This window comes from Globicephala melas, chromosome 7, assembly GCF_963455315.2.
Source record: "Globicephala melas chromosome 7, mGloMel1.2, whole genome shotgun sequence".
NCBI classification, from domain to species: domain Eukaryota; kingdom Metazoa; phylum Chordata; class Mammalia; order Artiodactyla; family Delphinidae; genus Globicephala; species Globicephala melas.
In genome coordinates this window covers 70,418,941-70,442,616 of record NC_083320.1, presented here as the reverse complement: position 1 = coordinate 70,442,616, position 23,676 = coordinate 70,418,941, and the positions used below count along the sequence as shown (strand labels likewise).

The 23,676-nt window shown below is 37.6% G+C and overlaps 1 long non-coding RNA gene across 1 annotated transcript in view; it reads right to left on the bottom strand.

Annotated features, from left to right (window-relative positions):
- Positions 1-23,676, bottom strand: part of LOC132597571 (uncharacterized) — a 155,229-nt gene that overhangs the window by 10,345 nt on the left and 121,208 nt on the right. Inside the window, exon 3 of the long non-coding RNA XR_009564470.1 lies at positions 1,691-1,773. This is a non-coding gene — a long non-coding RNA (uncharacterized lncRNA). The remainder of the gene's footprint in view (positions 1-1,690; positions 1,774-23,676) is intronic.

Here is a 23,676-nt window from a genome sequence, read left to right as displayed (position 1 = left end):
GTATCAAGCATCTTTTCTGACCACAATGCTATGAGATTGGAAATCAATTACAGGGAAAAAACTGCAAAAAACACAAATACCTGGAGGTTAAACAGTGTGATACTCAATAACCAAGAGATTACTGAAGAAATCAAAGAAGAAATTAAAAAATACGTACAAACAAATGACAATGAAAACTAGAAGATCCAAAACCTATGAGATGCAGCAAAAGCAGTTCTAAGAGGGAAGTTTATAGCAATACAATCCTACCTCAAGAAACAAGAAACATCTCAAATAAACAACCTAACCTTACATATAAAGCAATTAAAGAAAGAAGAATAAAAAAACTCCGAAGTTTGTAGAGGGAAAGAAATCATAAAGATAGGATCAGAAGTAAATGAAAAAGAAATGAAGAAAACAATAGCAAAGAGCAATAAAACTAAAAGCTTGTTCTTTGAGAAGATAAACAAAATTGATAAACCATTAGCCAGACCCATGAAGAAAGAAAGGGAGAAGACTCAAATCAATAGAATTAAAAATGAAAAAGGAGAAGTAACAACTGACACTGTAAAAATAAAAAGGATCATGAGAGATTAGTACAAGCAACTATATGCCAATAAAATGGACAGCCTGGAAGAAATGAACACATTCTTAGAAAGGCACAACTTTCCAAGATTGAACCAGGAAGAAATAGAAAATACAAACAGAGCAAACACAAGCACTGGAATTGAGACTGTGATTAAAAATCTTCCAACAAACAAAAGCCCAGGACCAGATGGCTTCCCAGGCGAATTCTATCAAACACTTAGAGAAGAGCTAACACCTATCCTTCTCAAACTCTTCCAAAATATAGCAGAGGGAAGAATACTCCTAAACTCATTCTACGAAGCCACACTCACCCTGACACCAAAACCACACAAAGATGTCACAAAGAAAGAAAACCGCGGGCCAATATCACTGATGAAGATAGATGTTAAAATCTTCAACAAAATACTAGTACACAGAATACAACAGCACATTAAAAGGATCATGCACCATGATCAAGTGGGGTTTATCGCAGGAATGCTAGGATTCTTCAATGTATGCAAATCAATCAATGTGATACACCATATTAACAAACTGAAGGAAAAAACACATATGATCATCTCAATAGATGCAGAAAAAGCTTTCGACAAAATTCAACACCCGTTTATGAAAAAAAGCCTCCAGAAAGTAGGAATAGAGGGAACTTACCTCAACATACTAAAGCCCGAATATGACAAACCCACGGCCGACATCATTCTCAATGGTGAAAAACTGAAACCATTTCCACTAAGATCAGGAACAAGACAAGGTTGCCCAGTCTCACCACTATTATTCAACATAGTTTTGGGAGATTCAGCCACAATAATCGGAGAAGAAAAAGAAATAAAAGGAATCCAAATCAGAAAAGAAGAAGTTAAACTGTCACTGTTTGCAGATGACATGATACTATACATAAAGAATCCTTATGATGCTACCAGAAAACTACTAGAGCTAATCAATGAATTTGGTAAAGTAGCAGGATACAAAATTAATGCACAGAAATCACTTGCATTCCTATACTCCAGTGATGAAAAATCTGAAAGAGAAATTAAGGAAACATCTTTCCAATAGAAATAAATATAGCCCTAAATACTCTTGGTGAGTTACCATTTGAACGATGAATTTTTACCCTTTTTTCATGACTTACTTCAATGAGTGAATCTTCATCAGCTGGAAGTGCTGGGACATTCTGACATCCATTAATTGCAATTGCTGCTTTCTCAATGAACTCTGAAATATGAGCATTAAATTTGATTATAGTGGAATGTAAAGGACTGGAATTTTAGTCAAAGACAGTGATTTATATATAATTGAAGATAAAACCAAAATAAGGCATATTTTCCAGCATTAGCTATTGTAACTGCAAAGAAATCTTCAGGAATACTTAACATGAATGAATCAGAACCATTATGTTCTCACAGTATCATTTAAAACAAAAATAAGGTAATATCACTCCCTTGCATAAAATATTCCGATGGTCTTCCAAGGGACTTGGAATAAATTCCAAACTCCTTACCATGGCGTCACAGACTCTGAGTGATCTAATCTAGTCCCTGCCTACATCTCTTACCATCTTGCTCTGCTCTCAGGAGGCCTCCGCCATTTGCTCCCTAAACAAGCCACGATCATGCCATCTTAGGACCTTTGCACTTGCTCTTTATCTGGCTAGAATCCTCTTCCTCTACACCCTGCCTCTTCCCTATTCCTTAGATATTAGCTCAAATGCCATCTCCCCAGAGTCCTTCCAAACCACCCAAAATGAACTTATACCTTGAGCTTGTGCGCACGCACACACTCACATACCACCCATTCACTCTATCACATTGCCACTTTTTTTTATCATAGTACTTATATTTTTCAGGGTCTATCTGTGTTTGCTCAGATATATTCACCTGTGGCAGCTGCCTCAGGGGCCACATGTCACATCCCGTGACCCACCCTCATGTCAACTGCAGCAGCTATTAGACAATTCCCTGCAAGCTCAGACTTACCTCCCTAATGGTGACCCTTCTCATCATACTCCACTTGTTTTCCTACTTCCTGTCCCAGGGTTTTCTTTGGCCCCTAGGCGCCTGCTCTACCCAAGCACAAGGACAGCCAATGGGAGTTGGGAACAAGTGATCGAATGCTTCAGTCTCCTAGTCTTCAAGTGAACCAGTCTGGCAGGCCTTTTGTAATTTCTCAGGAGAGCTCAGCAGAAGTCAAGCCCTTGTTATGACAGCAGCAACCTTAATATTGGCTGGTCCTCTTTTCCCATCTTGCACTCTCCTCCCCCTCATCCCTGTTTCCTGGGATCACCTCCAAATTTACCATCAGTGACCAGTATTCAAGATTTTGCTTCATGCTCTGCTTTCAGGGTAACCTTAATTAAGACATATTCTATAGTATATAAGATCCATAAGAGCTAAGGACCTTATCTTTAATGTATTTTGCTTTGTTTACAATGCTTAGCACAGGGCGTGGCATACTGTGAGTGCATATGTATATTTATTTTTTTCTGAAATAATTATAGGCAAGAGTAGAGGTTATGGGCAAATTTAGGGAGAAAATGGTATTCAAGAGAAAGGGATGATCAGAAGAAAAATATTCAGAAGGTATAAGGTAGTATATGGTAGTAGATATAGGAGAGTATGAGAAGAATAATGCTAACTGAACAGAGAGAGGATGTAAAACATTCATAGAAGTTACTAAAAAGTTCTAAGACAGTCAATCAGATACGAGAGGATTCAAGACTGGAAAAATCTGGGAATCTTCTATTATGTGTTGATCATTCTGTGAGAGAAGTCAAGTGGTATTATTGTCTTACTTTTAATTGTTTGAACACCGAAAATTTCATTTTCTTGGAATTTTGAAGCTTGATTCATGTGATAAAAGGATGATGCTGAGTCCAAAAATTTAATTTGCTAACTAGTACTTTTAAAAAGTAGGTGTGCAGGTTCCAATGTTCATTGCGGCACTATTTACAATAGCCAGGACATGGAAACAACTTAAATGTCCATCAACAGAAGAATGGATAAAGAAGATGTGGTACATACATACAATGGAACATTACTCAGCCATGAAAAAGAACAAAATAATGCCACTTGCAGCAACATGGATGGACCTAGAGATTGTTCTACTGAGTGAAGTAAGTCAGACACAGAAAGACAAATATCATGTGATATCACTCATACATGTAATCTAAAAGAAAAAAGGGTACAAATGAACTTATTTACAAAACAGAAGTAGAGTCACAGATGTAGAAAACAAACTTATGGTTACCAGGGGATAAGGGAGGGAGGGATAAACTGGGAGACTGGGATTGACATATACACACTACTATATATAAAATAGATAACTAATATGAACCTGCTGTATAGCACAGGGAACTCTACTCAGTATTCTGTAATAACCTATATGGGAAAAGAATCTAAAAAGAAAAATGTATATTTGTATATGTATAACTGATTCACTTTGTTGTACACCTGAAACTAACACATTGTAAATTGACTATACTCCAATAAAAATTTTTAAAAAAACAGGGATGCAGGGACTTCTACTTACAGTTATGCCAGAGTAACTTGTACTGGACTTGTCCCGCCATAAATAATGAGACAATATTCATGAGGCAAGTGTTCTCAGTAATTGGGACTCAGGGACCACAGGATTGTGAACTTTGAGAGAAGAAAAATACATAAGTTGTCCTTTCTTTCTGCCTGGAGACACTTAGCAGCTGGCACAGGCTGCCAAAGGCAAAGCTTTTGCTGAACAAAAAAAGAAGCTGGGGTCAGAGTTGGGGTGGCTGAAGCAACTGGAATAAGAAGAAAAGAGTATCTGATAGGAAGGAGCTGCATGGGGAAGAGGGGTAGCTGGGAGAAGCTCCTGCATGGCTGACAGCTAAAGAAGACATCAGAAGTGATGCAGTGCCAGATAACGTTGGAATTCCACTCTAGCTACAGTGGAAAGATCTTACTGAATTCCTCAGGTACTCAGTTTAAACCCTAGAAAGGCCAAACCTTCCAGGTATGCACCATACTCTAGAGTAAGAGCTACACCATAGGGTGAAGGCAAAACCAAAATAGATCCGAAACTAACAAAGAACAACATTAAGCTTGACAAGATCAAAAGGATCCACAAGTAATTTAATTAGTTGCTGGAACAAAACTCAACACTCTTTAAAGGAAGACATCATAATCTGGACTCCCTACAACATATCATATATAATGTCCAACATTCAGTAAAAAGTAGTGCTTTGAAAATAATAAATTACAGTGATAAAACCTTAAGTAGACAGATTAATAAAAAGAGAGAAAACCCAAATAACTAACGACAGGAATGAAACAGGCACTGTCTTACAGATCCCACTGATAATATAAAGATAATCAGGAAATTTTATAAACAACTTTATGCTAATACATTTGACAACTTATAAGAACACATTTCTTGAATAACACAATTTACAAAGATGGACACAAGAAGAAACAGGTAATCTAAAAGAGCAGGGGCCTGCAAAGTCAAAATTATTCCTATAATCATACTAGGACCTTCTTTGTCTTTTCCAATTTTAGACTCTCACAAGCAGAGTTTTCCAGGGACTACATGTGTGATATTGCAATAGACTGAACACAGAAGCAGATGTGAGAACTAGCTGTCTTCTATTAGGCTATACATTAAACAGATTGGTAAAAACAGAGGGCACTTTTTTGTAGACACATCCCAAGAGTGTTTATCAGTGATTCATTATTAGTTAAAAGAGAAGACTCTATTACTTAGACATCTATTACTTAGGATCCCGTAAAGGTCAATTGTTTTTCTATTTCCTCACCAATGGTACATACTTATTAAACGAGTACACCAAGGAGTTATTTGGAAAGAACCAGATTCCTACTCAGCCTTATTTTTCTCAACCACTTAATTCCTTGGAATCAATATGTTGACTTACTTCTGGAAAAGTCCCTTGTAAACATCAAAACTTTTTAAAATTTAAATAGAGATGTATAAAGATGAGTTACTACAATTAATTTTTGTGCAGGATATGGATATCCACAACCAGACAAGCCAATTTAGCTTTACCTGCTACCAGGCAGATCAGGGTGAATGAAACTGCTAATATTTCAGGAAACATTTCAGAGATCTCATGAAATTAGAGAAATGAGTCTCTAATATGTGAATAGATTGGTTATTAAAAGTTCTAGGATCTAAAGGCAGTAAAGGACATACAAGAAGGAGAAATAGAACTTTCATTCTATACTACACAAGTCATTCTCAGACTTGGAGCATGTACAACTCTTCTGCATCTATCTACCCTAGAACCCCAAACCCTGTGTGACAGGATAGTTGGGAAGCTGGGGAGTGCTAAATGCTGAGGCAGAAACAAATGAATCTGTCATAATCCTTTATTTCATGGAAGCCATTGTATCAGAGTGCGCCGTCCACCACGCAAAGGATGATTTTTATAAGGCCATCTTTCTAAGGCCAAAATTCCCTTTGGAATAAGAAAATATTCCTTGGGCAAAAGAAATGCTTCTAGCTTATGATAAATTCTTGTATTGCACAGCACTTTACAAAGTCAGCCAATTTCTGGCCTCTATAGAACTTCTCCAGTAACTTCCTGAGTCCATTCCCTTGAATACGCATATTTGCCTGACTCAGTCAAAAATGTCATCAATCAGGATTGTGCAGTAAATAATAGTGTAGCGATTACTCCCTGAGCAACAGTGAATGATTGTTCTAACACACAGAGTTCAGGATTATTAGACGAGAAGTAAAGAGTCGTGTCAGGATGAATTTTGCCTACAGCTGAAGGCAGGTGACTCCAGCTTGCTACTGGCAGGAAGCATGTCATGGGGAAATGGCTCAAATAATATGAATATGAAGCTTATATTGATTTTATTCAATACGTATAAGTGAATATAAAGATGACTAACACAAGGTCCTTGCCTTTGGAAAGGCTCAACTTTTTACATGTTATAAGAGCCGCAGGCTCATAATTATATATCACTTGTGAAGTTCCTTTGAATGAGTTAGGTCTGTAAACGTCCTGTCGTTTACAGACCTAACAGTGTTCTCCCCATCCCTAAATAATGTCTGGTCTACTTGGCAAACTTCTAATCAACCTTCAAGACAGCTTTTTTTTTTTTGCGGGGGTGGTACACAGGCCCCCACCGTCGCGACCTCTCCCGCTGCGGAGCACAGGCTCCGGATGCGCAGGCTCAGCGGCCATGGCTCACGGGCCCAGCCGCTCCGCGGCACGCGGGATCCTCCCGGACCGGGGCACGAACCCGCGTCCCCTGCATCGGCAGGCGGACTCCCAACCACTGCGCCACCAGGGAAGCCCAAGACAGCTTTTTTTTTGCCACTTTCTCTCATTCTGTTTCCTTTCCTTTACCCAGGAAGATGAATCACTCCCCCAGCTTGTCACTGTAATTATAGTAATAGCAATAATAGTTCACAGTTATCAAGTGCTTTCTATGTGCCAAGGACTCTTCTAAGAGGTAAGTTATTTAATTTCACAAAACTGTATAAGATGAGCATTGTTACTGTGCCTATTTTACATATGAGGAAAATGAGGTACGGAGAAGCTGTATATGTTGCTCAGGATCACACAGACAATAAGTGGCAGAGCTGCTGTATAGACCCGGGTCGTTGCATCCTTTACCACTATGTGACGTTCCCTCTCATTAGCACTCGTATACATCCATCACATAGTACTAAGTTAGTGTTTGGGAGTCTACTTCAGTGCAGACTGTATTCTCTGTAAGAGTAGGGCTATCCCTCATTGTAGAGGAGAGTAAAACCCTGCCGGCAATGAAAATTGAGTAACATCTGTGGTTCATGTTTTTACTTATTCACAAGTCATTGTTTACCAAATTTATTCAAGGACCCTCCCATGCCCAACCAGAAAAAAGCACTCTTTGTCCTAGCTAAAGGAGTGATCCACTCCAGCATTTTAAAAACAATACTCCGTTTCACTACAGAGAGATTACAGGTTAGGTTTTAATGACAAAGGAAGCACTTTGTGTGAATATTTGAACAGTACCACCTGTTGAAACTTGTAATGTTATTGTTTGAGACTCTTCAGAATTCGAGATTTAAACTTTCCTCCAGTCACATGAGAGCTGATGTAAGCACTGCCAAGAAAATAATGACCAGATCCTCTGTCCCCAAAACTCAGACATTTCTGAGTCCAGCTTCGGGAAGAAACAGCCCTCCACACCAGCAGTGGAGACACGTTGTATCACCAAGATGGAATGTGCCTAATTTCACTTTGCAGTGTACCCTGGAACCCAAACTATGGCAGGATGACTGTTTTTTTTTTGTTTTTTGTTTTTGTTTTTTCTGCGGTACGCGGGCCTCTCACTGCTGTGGCCTCTCCCGTTGCGGAGCAGAGGCTCCGGACGCGCAGGCTCAGCGGCCATGGCTCACTGGCCCAGCCCCTCCGCGGCATGTGGGATCTTCCCGGACCGGGGCACGAACCCGTGTCCCCTGCATCAGCAGGCGGACTCTCAACCACTGCGCCACCAGGGAAGCCCAGGATGACTTTTTGACATGTACAGTTACTTGGGAATAATGGCAGCACCCTTGCAATGTGGTTGGATGGGAAACACCTGTGAGATTTGAAGCCATGGTTAGATGTGGCCATTCTTGATGTGTCCAGTGACTGCATTTGTTCAGTTCCTGTTGGTTAACGAGAACAAAGGGTGAAATCCTTTTTTTCTTCAAAAAACGAATTATATGTATAGAGATGTTCTGGGCAGGGTTCAAGGAAAAAGAACATCAATGGTCATTTCATGTTATACAGGAAAATCCAGTAGTTTGGACCTGGAAAAGTGGTATTCAACCATGAACCTACAGTGATTGTGGTGTGGGGATTGTCTTTGGAATTCTGACTGTTCTGGAAGTGGGAGGGCTACAGGCTGGGGGTTGTTCATTTATTCAATCTGTCTATTTGCCCCCACTGGCTGGTTCAGAACATAGGTATAACTAATTTTAAGGGAAATGGCTTATATCTATCTGTTCATGATTGACAATTCCATGGGAAATAGGGAGGAGATAATGGAAACTGATGGAGCCAATCACAGTGACAAAAATGGAAAGGGTTAAAAAGTCATTTAATTTATCTTAAATAAATTTATCTTAAATAAATTATGTAAATCTGTGAGAAAATGAATAGAAAAAACAGATGTCATTAATTTTTCTTTCAAGTCCCTTATGGTAATAGAAATAAGAAAGAAGTGAAACTCAAAACATAATATTGTATTCTCTCTTTCTTTCTGTCTCTCTCTCTATCTATCTCTCTGTCTCTCTCTCTATCTATCTATATCTATCTTTAGTCCTGTTCCATGATTCACCTTGTCAGAGCTCCAGGGCTCCTTTGCCTTTGAATTTAAACAAGAACAGGTTCTCATCAATTTTCCCATATCTTTGAGCATTTTTAAATGATAGTTGAGTTATGAGTCATCATCAAACTCTTCGGCATCATTGTACCAAAAGCACATAGCATGTTTTCTACCTGTTGATGTAAATTATTGCCTGCGTGTAGAACTCCAGGAATGATTTGGCTTCCTGCCCACACAAATGACTTCTCATCATTCAGGTTTCAATTTAATGCCAGTATATAGTGTAAGATGTATGTTCAGTCTTACAAATGAGTTGCATGTGCATTTCCATTTCAGAAAACCTGACCTGAATTTTAAAAGAAAGCATTTGGGATCTATTATATTGGTGGTATTTCTGAGCTAAGTGCTTTCTACATACATTGTAACACTGTAGGATCAAAAATCATGCTAGACTTTGGGTACCACACCAAATTTTTTAAAAGAAACAAAAAAGACAAATGATGTCTTTAGTTTTTGAACTTCCTTTTCCAGAGAATTAAAAGATATATTGTGAGTTTTCTTTTTTCAGTTACCTTTGCTTTTTTAAATTTCAATTTACTTTCTCTCATCTTCTGACCACCAGCCTAAGAAGTCAAATCAACTAGAAGAGGAAAATGTCTTAAATAGAAAGCTAATGATTTAGAAAGCTTTTGTTGTACAGGCAGAATCTACTCTAAGCACTAATCAGAAAGATGCTTTTAGACTTCTTTGCTTCGTATTAGTGATTCCACCGACAGATGAAGATGTATATGAAATAAATTAGAATGCACTCCAAATTTAACAAATTAAAAATATTGTCAAATGAAATGCCTTTTTGTAAGTGTGGCAAGAAGCACTTATTCCTGAGCATTCATGCTAGTAAAAAGGTCAAAGGACTAATGATAATAATAAAAATGAACATGATTGTGCACAAAAAGAGCATCAAAATATAAGATAAATTGGCAAAAGGAGTGTTCTGAAATGACTGAAAACAAGGAATTTTTCACATTGTTTTACATTAGCAAAAATAGATGCAGAATTCTACTGACCAAAAGTGCAGCAGTAACAAGGATTAAGGCATTCTCCTTCACTGTAATTGTGCACCTTCTGTAAAAGCTATCATATCTTTCTGCCATGTAATCACACAGGTAATAGATATTACATGTTATGCCAATATGTTTTAATGACTTCTCATTCACTCAGCTGTAGAACAAAACCAACAAAGTAAAACAGTATTTGTAAGTCACCATTTCCTAAGCTGAGAAAAAAGAAAATGTTGAGGGTATATAATATAATCCTCCCTTACTTTCTATTATTCTTCCTCTTAGTAGAACATTAGTTTAAAGTTTGGATTGTCATTGAATATTGGGTTGCAGTATTTTCTAGTTACCATAATTCTATTTGGTTTTGGAGAATCCATTGTTCCACATTATATTAAAGTCTGTTGGGGGGGCCTTCAAGATGGTGGAGGAGTGAGACGTGGAGATCGCCTTCCTCCCCCAAAATACATCAGAAATACATCTACATGTGGAACAACCCCTACAGAACACCTACTGAATGCTGGCAGGAGACCTCAGACTTCCCAAAAGGAAAAAGACTCCCTACATACCTGGGTAGGGCAAAAGAAAAAAGAAAAAACAGAGACAAAAGAATAGGGACAGGACCTGCACTTCTGGAAGGGAGCTGTGAAGGAGGAAAAGTTTGCACACACTAGGAAGCCCCTTAACTGGAGGATACAACAGGGTGGGTGGGAAGCTTCGGAGCCATCGAGGAGAGCAACAGGGGTGCAGAGGGCAAAGCGGAGAGATTCCCGCACAGAGAATCGGTGCCAACCATTACTCACCAGCCCGAGAGGCTTGTCTGCTCACCTGCCTGGGCGGGCGGGGGCTGGGAGCTGAGGCTCGGGCTTCGGAGGTCCCAGGGAGAGGACTGGTGTTGGCTGCGTGAACAGCCTGAAGGGGGCTAGTGCACCACAGCTAGCCGGGAGGGAGTCCGGGAAAAAGTCTGGAGCTGCCGAAGAGGCAAGAGACCATTGTTTTCGGGTGCACGAGGAGAGGGGATTCAGAGCACCGCCTAAAGGAGCTCCAGAGACGGGCATGAGCTGTGGCTATCGGTGCAGACACCAGAGACAGGCATGAAATGCTAAGGCTGCTACTGCAGCCTCCAAGAAGCCTGTGTGCAAGCACAGGTCACTATCCACACCTATCCTCCAGGGAGCCTGTGCAGCCCGCCACTGCCAGGGTCCCATGATCCAGGGACAACTTCCCCAGGAGAACACATGGCGCACCTCAGGCTGTTGCAATGTCAAGCAGGCCTCTGCCGCTGTGGGCTCGCCCCTCATCCGTACCCCTCCCTTTTCCTGGCCTGAGTGAGCCAGAGGCCCCTAATCAGCTGCTACTTTATTTTTACTGTTTTAACATCTTTATGGGAATATATTTGCTTTACAATGGTGTGTTAGTTTCTGCTGTATAACAAAGTGAATCAGCTACACATATACATACATCCCCATATCTCCTCCCTCTTGCATCTCGCTCCCACACTCCCTATCCCACGCCTCTAGGTAGTCACAAACCACCAAGCTGATCTCCCTGTGCTATGCATCAGCTGCTACTTTAATCCCATCCAGTCTGGGTGGGGAACAGATGCCCTCAGGTGACCTACAGAGAGAGGTGGGGTCAAACCCAAAGCTAAACCGCAGGAGCTGTGCGAACAAAGAAGAGAAAGGGAAATTTCTCCCAGCAGCCTCAGGAGCAGCAGATTAAATCCCTACAATCAACCTGATGTACCCTGCATCTGTGGAATACCTGAATAGACAACGAATCATCCCAAAATTGAGGCAGTGGACTTTGGGAGCAACTGTGGACTTGGGGTTTGATTTCTGCATCTAATTTGTTTCTGGTTTTATGCTTATATTGGCTTAGTATTTAGAGCTTATAATCATTGGTAGATTGGTTTATTGATTTGATTGCTCTCTTACTTTTATATATATATATTTTTTTCCTTTTTTACTTTTTCTGATTGTGTATATGTAAGTTTTTTGTGTGATTGTGTCTGTATAGCTTTGCTTTTACCATTTGTCCTAGGGTTCTGTCTGTCCAATTTTGTTTTTTGATTTTTTTGGTTTTGTTAGTATAGTTTTTAGTGCTTGTTATCATTGGTGGATTTGTTTATTGGTTTGGTTGCGCTCTTCTTTCTTTCTTTACTTTAAAAAATTTTTTAATAATATATTTTTTATTTTAATTATTTTATTTTTCTTTCCTTTTTTTCTCCCTTTTCTTCTGAGCCATGTGGCTGACAGGGTCTTAGTGCTCCGGCCAGGTGTCAGGCCTGTGCCTCTGAGGTGGGAGAGCCAAGTTCAGGACATTGGTCCAACAGAGACTTCCCAGCCCCACATAATATCAAACAAAGAAAGCTTCCCCAGAGATCTCCATCTCAATGCTAAGAACCAGCTCCACTCAACAACCAGCAAGCTACAGTGTTGGACACCTCATGCCAAACAGCTAGCAAGACAGGAACACAACCCCACCTATTACCAGAGAGGCTGCCTAAAATCATAACAAGTTCACAGACATCCCAAAACACACTACTGGACGCAGTCCCGCCCACCAGAAAGACAAGATCCAGCCTCATCCACCAGAATACAGGCACCTGTCCACTCCACCAGGAAGCCTACACAACCCACTGAACTAACCTTACCCACTGGGGGCAGACACCAAAAACAACAGGAACTACGGACCTGCAGCCTGCGAAAAGGAGACCCCAAATGCAGTAAGTTAAGAAAAATGAGAAAACAGAGAAACACACAGCAGATGAAGGAGCAAAGTAAAAACCCACCAGACCAAAAACAAGACCCATATATGTGCTGTCTACGAGAGACCCACTAAAGACCTAGAGACATATACAGACTGAAAGTGAGGCTATGGAAAAAGATATTCCATGCAAATGGGAATCAAAAGAAAGCTGCAGTAGCAATTCTCATATCAGATAAAATAGACTTGAAAATGAAGACTATTACAAGAGACAAAGAAGGACACTACATAATGATAAAGGGATCAATCTAAGAAGAAGATATAACAATTGTAAATATTTATGCACCCAACAAAGGAGCACCTCAACACATAAGGCAAATGCTAACAGCCATAAAAGGGGAAATTGACAGTAACATAATAATAGTAGGGGACTTTAACACCCCACTTTCCCCAATGGACAGATCATCCAAAATGAAAATAAATAAGAAAACACAAGCTTTAAAAGACACATTAAACAAAATGGACTTAACTGATATTTATAGAACATTCTATCGAAAAATAACAGAATACATTTTCTTCTCAAATCCTCATGCAGCATTCTCCGGGAGAGATCATATCTTGGGTCACAAATGAAGCCTTGGTAAATTTAAGAAAATTGAAATTATATCAAGTATCTTTTCAAACCACAATGCTATGAGACTAGATATCAACTACAGAAAAAAACTATAAAAAATACAAACACATGGAAGCTAAACAATACACTACTAAACAACCAAGAGATCACTGAAGAAATCAAAGGGGAAATCATAAAATACCTAGAAACAAATGACAATGAAAGCACAACTACCCAAAACCTATGGGATTCAGCAAAAGCAGTTCTAAGAGGGAAGTTTATAGCAATACAATCCTACTCAAGAAACAAGAAACATCTCAAATAAACAACTTAACCTTATACCTAAAGCAATTAGAGAAAGAAGAATGAAAAAACCCCAAAGTTAGCAGAAGGAAACAAATCATAAAGATCAGATCAGAAATAAATGAAAAAGAAATGAAGGAAACAATGGCAAAGATGAGTAAAACTAAAAGCTGGTTCTTTGAGAAGATAAACAAAATTGATAAACCATTAGCCAGACTCATCAAGATAAAAAAGGAGAAGACTCAAATCAACAGAATTGGAAATGAAAAAGGGAAAGTAACAACTGACACTGCAGAAATACAAAGGATCATGAGAGATTACTACAAGCAACTATATGGCAATAAAATGGACAATCTGGAAGAAATGGACAAATTCTTAGAAAAGCACAACCTTCCAAGACTGAACCAGGAAGAAATAGAAAATATAAACAGACCAATCACAAGCACTGAAATTGAAACTGTGATTAAAAATCTTCCAACAAACAAAAGCCCAGGACCAGATGGCTTCACAAGAGAATTCTATCAAACATTTAGAGAAGAGCTAACACCTATCCTCAAACTGTTCCAAAATATAACAGAGGGAGGAACACTCCCAAACTCATTCTACGAGGCCACCATCACCCTCATGCCAAAACCAGGCAAAGATGTCACAAAAAGAAAACTACGGGCCAATATCACTGATGAACATAAATGCAAAAAGCCACAATGAAATACTAGCAAACAGAATCCAGCAACACATTAAAAGGATCATACACCATAATCAAGTGAGGTTTATCCCAGGAATTCAAGGATTTTTCAATATATGCAAATCAATGAATGTGATACACCTTATTAACAAATTGAAGGGTAAAAGCCATATGATCATCTCAACAGATGCAGAAAAAGCTTTCGACAGAATTCAACACCCTTTTATGATAAAAATCCTCCAGAACGTAGGCATAGAGGGAACTTACCTCAACATAATAAAGGCCGAATATGACAAACCCACAGCCAACATCATTCTCAATGGTGAAAAACTGAAGCCATTTCCTCTAAGATCAGCAACAAGACAAGGTTGCTCACTCTCACCACTATTATTCAACATAGCTTTGGAAGTTTTAGCCACAGCGATCAGGGAGAAAAAGGAATCCATATTGGAAAAGAAGACGTAAAACTGTCACTGTTTGCAGATGACATAATACTATACATAAAGAATCCTAATGATGCTACCAGAAAACTACTAGAGCTAGTCAATGAATTTGGTACAGTAGCAGATACAAAATTAATGCACAGAAATCTCTTGCATTTCTATACACTAATAATGAAAAATCTGAAAGAGAAATTGACGAAACACTCCAATTTACCACTGCAACAAAAATAATAAAATACCTAGGAGTGAACCTATCTAAGGGGACAAAAGATCTGTATGCAGAAAACTGTAAGACACTGATGAAAGAAATTAAAGATGATACAAACAGAGAGATATACCACATTCTTGGACTGGAAGAATCAACATTGTGAAAATGACTATACTACCCAAAGCAATCTACAGATTCAATGCAATCCCTATCAAACTACCAATGTCATTTTTCACAGAACAAGAACAAAAAATTTCACAATTTGTATGGAAACACAAAAGACCCCAAATAGCCAAAACTATCTTGAGAAAGAAAAACGGATCTGGAGGAATCAGGCTCCCTGACTTCAGACTATACTGAAAATCTATAGTAATCAAGACAGTATGGTACTGGCACAGAACAAAAATATAGATCCATGGAACCGGATAGAAAGTCCAGAGATAAACCCACGCACATATGTGCACCTTATCTTTGAAAAAGGAGGCAAGAATATACAATGGAAAAAAGACAGCCTCTTCAATAAGGGGTGATGGGAAAAGTGGACAGTTTCATGTAAAAGAATGAAATTAGAACAATTCCTACACCATACACAAAAATAAACTCAAAATGGATTAGTGACCTAAATGTAAGGCTAGACACTTTAAAACTCTTAGAAGAAAACGTAGGAAGAACACTCTATGACATAAATCAGAGCAAGATCCTTTTTAGCCCACCTCTTAGAGAAATGGAAACAAAAACAGAAATAAACAAATGGGACCTAATGAAACTTAAAGGCTTTTGCACAGCAAAGGAAACCATAAACAAGACAAAAGACAATGCTCAGAATGGGAGAAATATTTCCAAGTGAAGCAACTGACAAAGGATTAATCTCCACAATATACAAGCAGCTCATGCAGCTCAATATCAGAAAAAGAAAAAACACAATCCAAAACTGGGCAGAAGACCTAAATAGACATGTCTCCAAAAAAGATATACAGATTGTCAAGAAACACATGAAAGGATGCTCAACATTACTAATCATTAGAGAAATGCAAATCGAAACTACAATGAGGTATCACCTCACACTGGTCAGAATGGCCATCATCAAATAATCTATGAACAATAAATGCTGGAGAGGGTTGAGAAAAGGGAACCCTCTTGCACTGTTGGTGGGAATGTATATTGATACAGCCACTATGGAGGTTCCATAAAAAACAAAAAATAGAACTACCAGACACCCCAGCAATCCTTCTACTGGGCATATACCCTGAGAAAACCATAATTCAAAAAAAGTCATGTACCCCAATGTTCATTGCAGCTCTATGTACAATAGCCAGGACATAGAAGCAATCTAAGTGTCCATTGACAGATGAATAGATAAAGAAGACGTAGCACATATGTACAATGGAATATTACTCAGCCATAAAAAGAAACAAAAGTGAGTTAGTTGTAATGACGTGCATGGACCTAGAGTCTGTCATGCAGAGTGAAGTAAGTCAGGAAGAGAAAAACAAATACTATATGCTAACACATATATATGGAATCTAAGAAAAAAATGGTTTTGAAGAAGTTAGGGGCAGGGCAGGAATAAAGATGCAGATGTAGATAATGGACTTCAGGACACGGGGAGGGGGAAGGGTAAGCTGGGACAAAGTGAGAGAGTGACATGGACATATATGCCCTACCAAATGTAAAATAGATAGCTAGTGGGAAGCAGCCAGATAGCACAGGGAGATCAACTTGGTGCTTTTTGTCAAACTAGAGGTGTGGGATAGGGAGGGTGGGTGGGAGACGCAAGAGGGAGGAGATTGGTGATATGTGTATACGTATAGCTGATTCACCTAGTTATACAGCAGAAACTAACACACCATTGTAAAGCAATTATACTCCAATAAAGATTTTTTTTACAATAAATAAATATTTAAAAAAAATAAAGTATATGGGCAAAGAAAGAGACGATGGAACTGTTAGTTGTAGTTAGTTGTAAGCTACACTCTCAATGCACTCTTCCAACCCTTAGATTTTAGGTAATGTTTATTCTTACACTTCATTATGCATTGCCATTTGTTACTTCTTTATGTTTGTCTTATGGCCCAAAGTAGAAGGTAAGTTTCTTGAGGATGAGGACCATTTTCCTAATTCCATTTATAGTATGACATCAGACTCTGATACATCACCCAGGCATTGTTTTGGCTTTAACTTTGTGTTTACACAGAGTTTTGAGTCAGGTCCTGTGCTAGTGCTATCAATAATCTCTTCCTTTGCTATCAATCATATGTCCACAGAATTGTAGAACTAAAATATACATTCCATATAATCAACCTCTTTACAGACAAGAAAACCAAGACTCAGAGCCATTAAATATTTGGCCCAAAGTCAAAAAGAGGATTCATAGCTTTCAAACATAGGAAAAGTGTTCATCTTATAGTTGAGTAAACTCTGGCCCAGACACCTGCTGTTTCTTGACAGCCTGCCGTAACAAGGATCATAACTGATGAATGGACATTTATGGTTTATTCAAATTAAGATAAACCTCACTCATCAGTTGGCAAAAGGTAAATTAATTCCTAAGCATAATTTTTAGAAACGAAATGCTTTGTTGCAAATAAGGAAGCAAGATCAGTAGCCTTGGCATCAGATGCCAAGTTTTCTAACAAAGTCTCCCTGTAAGGGTTTAGCATACTACCTAAGGATACCTTAATTGCTTTATTCACTCATGCATGGACATATGTGAACACAGCAATACATCTGAGAGCCTCCTTTCTAAAGAGTTTAAAAAGAGTCATCAAATTCTCTAAAACACACTGTCAGGATTTTACAGGTTAGAGGGATTTGATTGAAATGGCATTGAATATTTTTCAGAAGTAATTACTTTTCCTTGGTATTGAATAAAAAACGCTTGCTTGATGTATGAATTAGTAAAGGGACTTTGGATAAGAGCTTCCTGAACTTATAAATAAATAAATAAGTATTAGAACAAGATTAAGGCAGAGGAGGAGATTCATAATGGGTACCAGGAATCCTGCTTTCTTTTTCTACATTGTGCTGGTTGCCCTGTGGCAAACCATGAAGTTTCTTAACATTCCACTGGGTAAGGGTAGAAACAGAATTTGACCTTGGAATTCCTTTCTTAATAGATTTTGCAAGAGAAGCCAAAGGGGTTAAAAAGCTAGGAGCATAAATTAAACTGAAAATTAATAGTGCTCTTATGAAATAGTCCTATCCAGTTTTATTTCTGCAATATGTATAGAGAATACATATACTTTGCCTTTTTTTTTAAATCCAAAGTTATATCTTGATATGAATTGAGACCAAGTCCTCTAATCAGTTTCTTTGGACTTTCTATTTTCAAAATCATAAATTGGTATCAACATCAACAAATACTCTCTCAACACTGCACCCATCAGATAATTTGTTCTAATTATCTCTCTGTACAAAAAGAGAATACTTGAAAATGGATTTGACTTTCTGCCAAACTGTCAGGATATTGGAGGGATGCATTTTTCTTTTCTAATAAAGTGAGAGTATCTTTTCCTTCTACACATACTCCTTTTTATTGAGATATGATTTACATATAAGAAAAAGCATATATTTAAGTGTATAATTAAATGATGTTAGAAATAATCATACTGTGCAACCCATCATCTGGAAAGTCCCCTTATTTCTGAGAGGCAACCCTTGTTCTGATCACAAATTTGTTTTGTTTACTTAGAACTTTAAATAAATGGGATCATAAAATATGCACTCTTTCTCTCTGGCTTTTGCCCAATGTAATATTTTTGTGATTTGTCCATGCCATTCCAGGCATCAGAAATTCATTCGTTTTCATTGCTGAGTGGCATTCCATTAAGTATCAATAAATACACCACAGTTTTCTTATCCATTCTCATTTTGATGGTCAAGGGGTTATTTCCAATTTGGGGAAATTATTTTCAAAAATCTACTATGAACATTCTTGTACATAATTTTTATAAAATAGTTTATATGTCTCTTAGGGTCATGATTCCCTTTAAAATACATTGCTGGGCTGCTTCCCACCAACAACGTGTGAGAGTTTTCATTGTTCTAATTCCTCACCAATATCTGATATTGTCTGCCTTTCTAATTTTTGCCATTCCTAATGGATGTGAATTTATATCTCATGATTTTACTTGCATTTCTCTGATGTACCATTTCACATACTTATTGGACATTTGTATTCTCTTGCTGATTTATGACTTAGCATGAGGTCTATTTTGGTGATAATCCCATATATGCTTGAGAAGAATCTATGTTCTACAGTGATTGGTTATAATATTTTATAAATGTCAGTGAGGACAAATTGGTCGATAGTTGTTCAAATTTTCCACATTATTACAGATTGTTTTTGGTTGACTTATGTCCTCAATTATTGATAAACTGAAGTTAAATCTCTGATGAGGATTGTAGATATGTCTATATTCTGCTTTAATTCTGTTAGTTTTTGCATCATATATTTTGGAGTTCTATTATCAAATGCATATACATTTAGGTACATTGTGCTTTTGGGGGGAATTGACTTCTTAATCATTATGAAATGTCCCTCTGTATCTATGGTAATACTCCCTATATTGAAGACAACATTTTTCTGACATTAATATAGTGACACCAGCTTTCTTATGCTTAGTGTCTGTATGGAATATCTCTTTATGTCATTTATTTTTTAAAATAGACTTTAATTCTTAGAGCAGTTTTAGGTTCACAGAAAAATTGAGTAGAAGGTACAGATTTCCCATGTACTCCCTTGCCCCCTACACACAGTCTTCCCCACTGTCACCATCCTACACCAGGGTAGTACACTTATTACAACTGATGAACCTACATTAACCGATCAGTATCACCCAAAGTTCATTGTTTACATTAGCGTTCATTCTTGGTGTGTACATAGTTTTTTTCATGGATTGTGCCTTAGTATTCTACCTAAAGAGTCATCACCATACACAAGGTCATCTAGGTTTTCTCCTATGTTCTCTTTTAAGAGTTTTACATTTAGGTCTATGATCCATGTGGAGTTAATTTTTGTAAATTGTGTAAGGTCTATGTCTACATTCAATTATTTTCATGTGTTTGTCCAGTTGTTACAGCATCATTGTTGAAAAGACTATCTTTCCTCTATTGTATTGCCTTTGCTCATTTGTCAATGATTAGTTGACAATATTTGTGTGGGTCTATTTCTATTACTGTATCTTTTTAGTAAGTCATGAAGTTGTATTGTATTGCCAATTCTGGGTCTTTTGCTTCTCCATATGAACTTTAAAATCAGTGTTTTGCTATTTGTAAAATAGCTTGCTGGGATTTTTATTGGGATGGCACTGAATCTACAGATTAAGTTGGGAAGAATTGACATCTTAATGGTATTGAGTCTACTTATCCATAAACATGAAATATCTCTCCATTTATGTAGTTCTTCTTTCATCAGAGTTTAATAGTTTTCCTCATATAGATATTACACAAATTTTGCTAGACTTATACCCAAGTATTTCATTTTTGAGGATGCTAATGTAAATGGCATTGTGTTTTTAATTTCAAATTCCACCTGTACATTTCTGGTATGTGGGAGAAAAATTGACTTTTGTATATTAACCTTGTATCCTACAACCTTGTTTTGATCACTTATTAGTTCCAGATTATTATCTTTCATTTATGATTTCACTTATAATTGAAATCTTATTAGTTTTTAATTCTTTCAGATTTTCTACACAGATATTATATCATCTGGGAACAGTTTTATTTCTTCCTTCCAAATCTGTGTACCTTTTACTTCCTTTTCTTGTCTTATTGCATTAGTTAGGAATGCCAGTACAATATTGAAAAGGAATGGTGAGAAGGGATATCTTTGTCTTGAACCTGATCTTAGTAGGAAAGTCTGAGTTTCTCACCATGAAGAATAATGTTAGCTGTAGGTTTTATGTAAATGTTTTTTTATCTAGTAGTGGAAGTTTCATTTTATTCTTAGTTTGCTGAGAATTTTTATCATAAACAGGTGTTGGATTTTGTCAAATACTTTTTCTGCATCTGTTAATATTATCATGTGTTATTTTTCCTCTAGCCTATTGATATGGACTACATTAATTGGTTTTCAAATGTTGAGTCAACTTTGCATATCTGAGATAAACCCTCACTTTGTTGTGCTGTATAATTCATTTTATACACTGTTGGATTCTATTTGCTAATACAATACATTTCTGTTACAGTGCTTTTTTATCTCTAACATTTCTTTTTAGTGTTTTCTTAGGAGTTCCATCTCCCTGTTTACCTTGCCATATGTTCTTGAATGCCTTATATTTTATCCATTAGAGTCCTTAGCATATTAATCACAGTAGTTTTAAACTCCCAGTTTGATAATTCCAATATCCCTGGTTCCGATGTTCATTCTGTCTCTTCAAATTGTGTTATTTGCCTTTTGTTATGCTTTGTAATTTTTTTCTTGATAGTCAGACATGATGTATTAGATTAAAAAAAAACCTGCTGTAAATAGGCCTTTAGTAATGTGGTGTTGAGAGGTGGGAGAGAGGGAAGTGTTCTACAGTCCTATAATTAGGTCTTGACCTTTTAGTGAGCTTATGCCTCCACACTATGAAATTCACAAGTGTTTCTTAGGGTTTTTTTCCTCCTTCAGTTGTAAGGGGATGGCTGGAGTGGGGTTCGAGTGGGCTTGAGTTGGGTTATTTCCCTTCCCCAAGTTCTGCTCGGCTCTGATAATACCCAGCAGGTTAGGCTCTGGTTAGCCAGTTTCTCGTAAGGGCAGACTTTTAAGAAAAAACAGCATGCTGTGACATATTTACAAATAGTTCCTCTTCTTCTCTCCCTGTCAGAAGCTGAAGGGGAAGTTCCTCTGATATTTACTGTGGGAACCCTTTCAAACTCCTAGAGGTAAATCTCACAGTATTGTGGAACCCCACCTTATGACTGGGTCTCCTTGGAGTTTTTGATTGTCAGAGTGGTCCACACCGAATCTCCAGAAATTTATAAATTACCGTTCAGGTTTTCCTATCCGGTCACTGGTTCCCATAATGGTTTCTGGTGAGTCTCTGCCCTGGTTAGCTGTGACTCCCCATATTTACCTATCTTTCTCTTCAATATCAGGAGCAGCGATTTGTCTTGTGTCTTCATATCTCTTATGAACCCAAAAGATGTTGTTGATTTTTCAGTCTATTCAACTTTTTATTTGTTGTTAGGATGCAATGGTGACTTCCAAACTTCTTTCATGTAGAACCAGAAACAACACCATCATTTTTTAGATGTTTCAAAAAATAATAATACTGACACAGAAGAATTGGACCACAAAGTTGGGGTGAGGTATTATTAGATTCACAATGATCATTTGTATCAGTGTGGTCATCCTTAAATCAATAATGATATTTCAGAAGATGAAGAACTGATTGTCAAGATTATTTTAAAGATGATAATTTATATACAAATACATTTTGAGTGTAGAATGCAAATTTTCTTATTGGTGCACAAAAATAAAAAAGACTGACATTTCAAATATTTGTTGACCTTTTAATTTGCAAATTACAGTAATTGAAATAAATATTTGTTGTAATTAATAACTTTGGGAAAAATCTTTCCAATAAGGATGAGAAATGTTAAATATATAATACTAGTTAGAGGTAGGTTTGGCTGCAAGTAAAAAGTGTCTGAAAAACAGTAGTTGAAACAAAATAAAAGGTGATTTTTCTTCATGTGGAATTCTAGTAACAGGCAGTTCAAAGAAGGGATCTTCAGAGAAAGAGGTGCCATTACCAAGGTTCTTTCCTGGTTTTATCAGGTCCAGGCATGACATCTGAATTCCATCTAGAAGATAGTACGGGATAAAGAAGAAAGGGCAAAAGACACACACTAGCTTCTTTTAAGAAAGGTTCTCAGATGCTGCCACAAGACACTGCCACATACCACTCACTGGCCAGAATGTAGCCACACAGCCACATTTAGATGAAAACAAGGCTGGAGAAAATAATCTTTGTTCTGAGTAGCCACGTTCCCAGATAAAAATTAGAGATTTTATTACCACAGAAAAAGAGGGAAATTTGTATAGGCGGACCATTAACTGCCTTTGTTACACTCTTCTATGCTTTAGAATATTTCTTTTTTTCTGGAACTCTTACCAGTTTGGAGGGTTTGTTTGTTTATGTTCCTGTGCTGGGAGAAAGGGTCAGGAATGGAAAAAATAAAGTCATCAAAGGAGGATGTAAGATTTTAAAGTGGTTTGATTGTTAGGTTCTTAATTTGACAATCTCTCCTTTTTCTCCCCCAAATTTTTTATCCAAGAAAGCTATTTTATTGGATTTTGTGAGGAGTGCTAAGAGACTGGATTTAAGAAGGAATGACATGAGAAAATGTACCAATCTTACAAATATGCATTGTGAGATGCTCACTGCTCTTAAGGAGGAGACCACCAGTATATTAAAGGAATATAAATGGTTTTATTGTTAAGATCCCAGTCTGTGAAGGCACTAAAGGCAAAAGGTGATCAAGTCATTGCTACTGTAATGGCCTGTGAAAAGAGACCTTTCTGGCTCCCTCAAGTTTGCACCAAAGATTAGCCTGTTCTTTCTCAGGCCTTGAGTTCCGAGCTAGTTAAATCTAATCTTGAGGTAAGTTCTGAGGGGCCTTCCACATTAGACTCAAACTCACTAAAACTATACAGATATTCAAAAAATGAATTTATGTTCTATTTTCCAGCATGATAGAAAGCAAGAAAATACCATTTGTGGGAAGGTTCACTGAACTGTTCTGTATGCTTCCCTATACAGGGATAGGATTATATTTCAGGCAGGGTGATAAGCTTCCATTTTT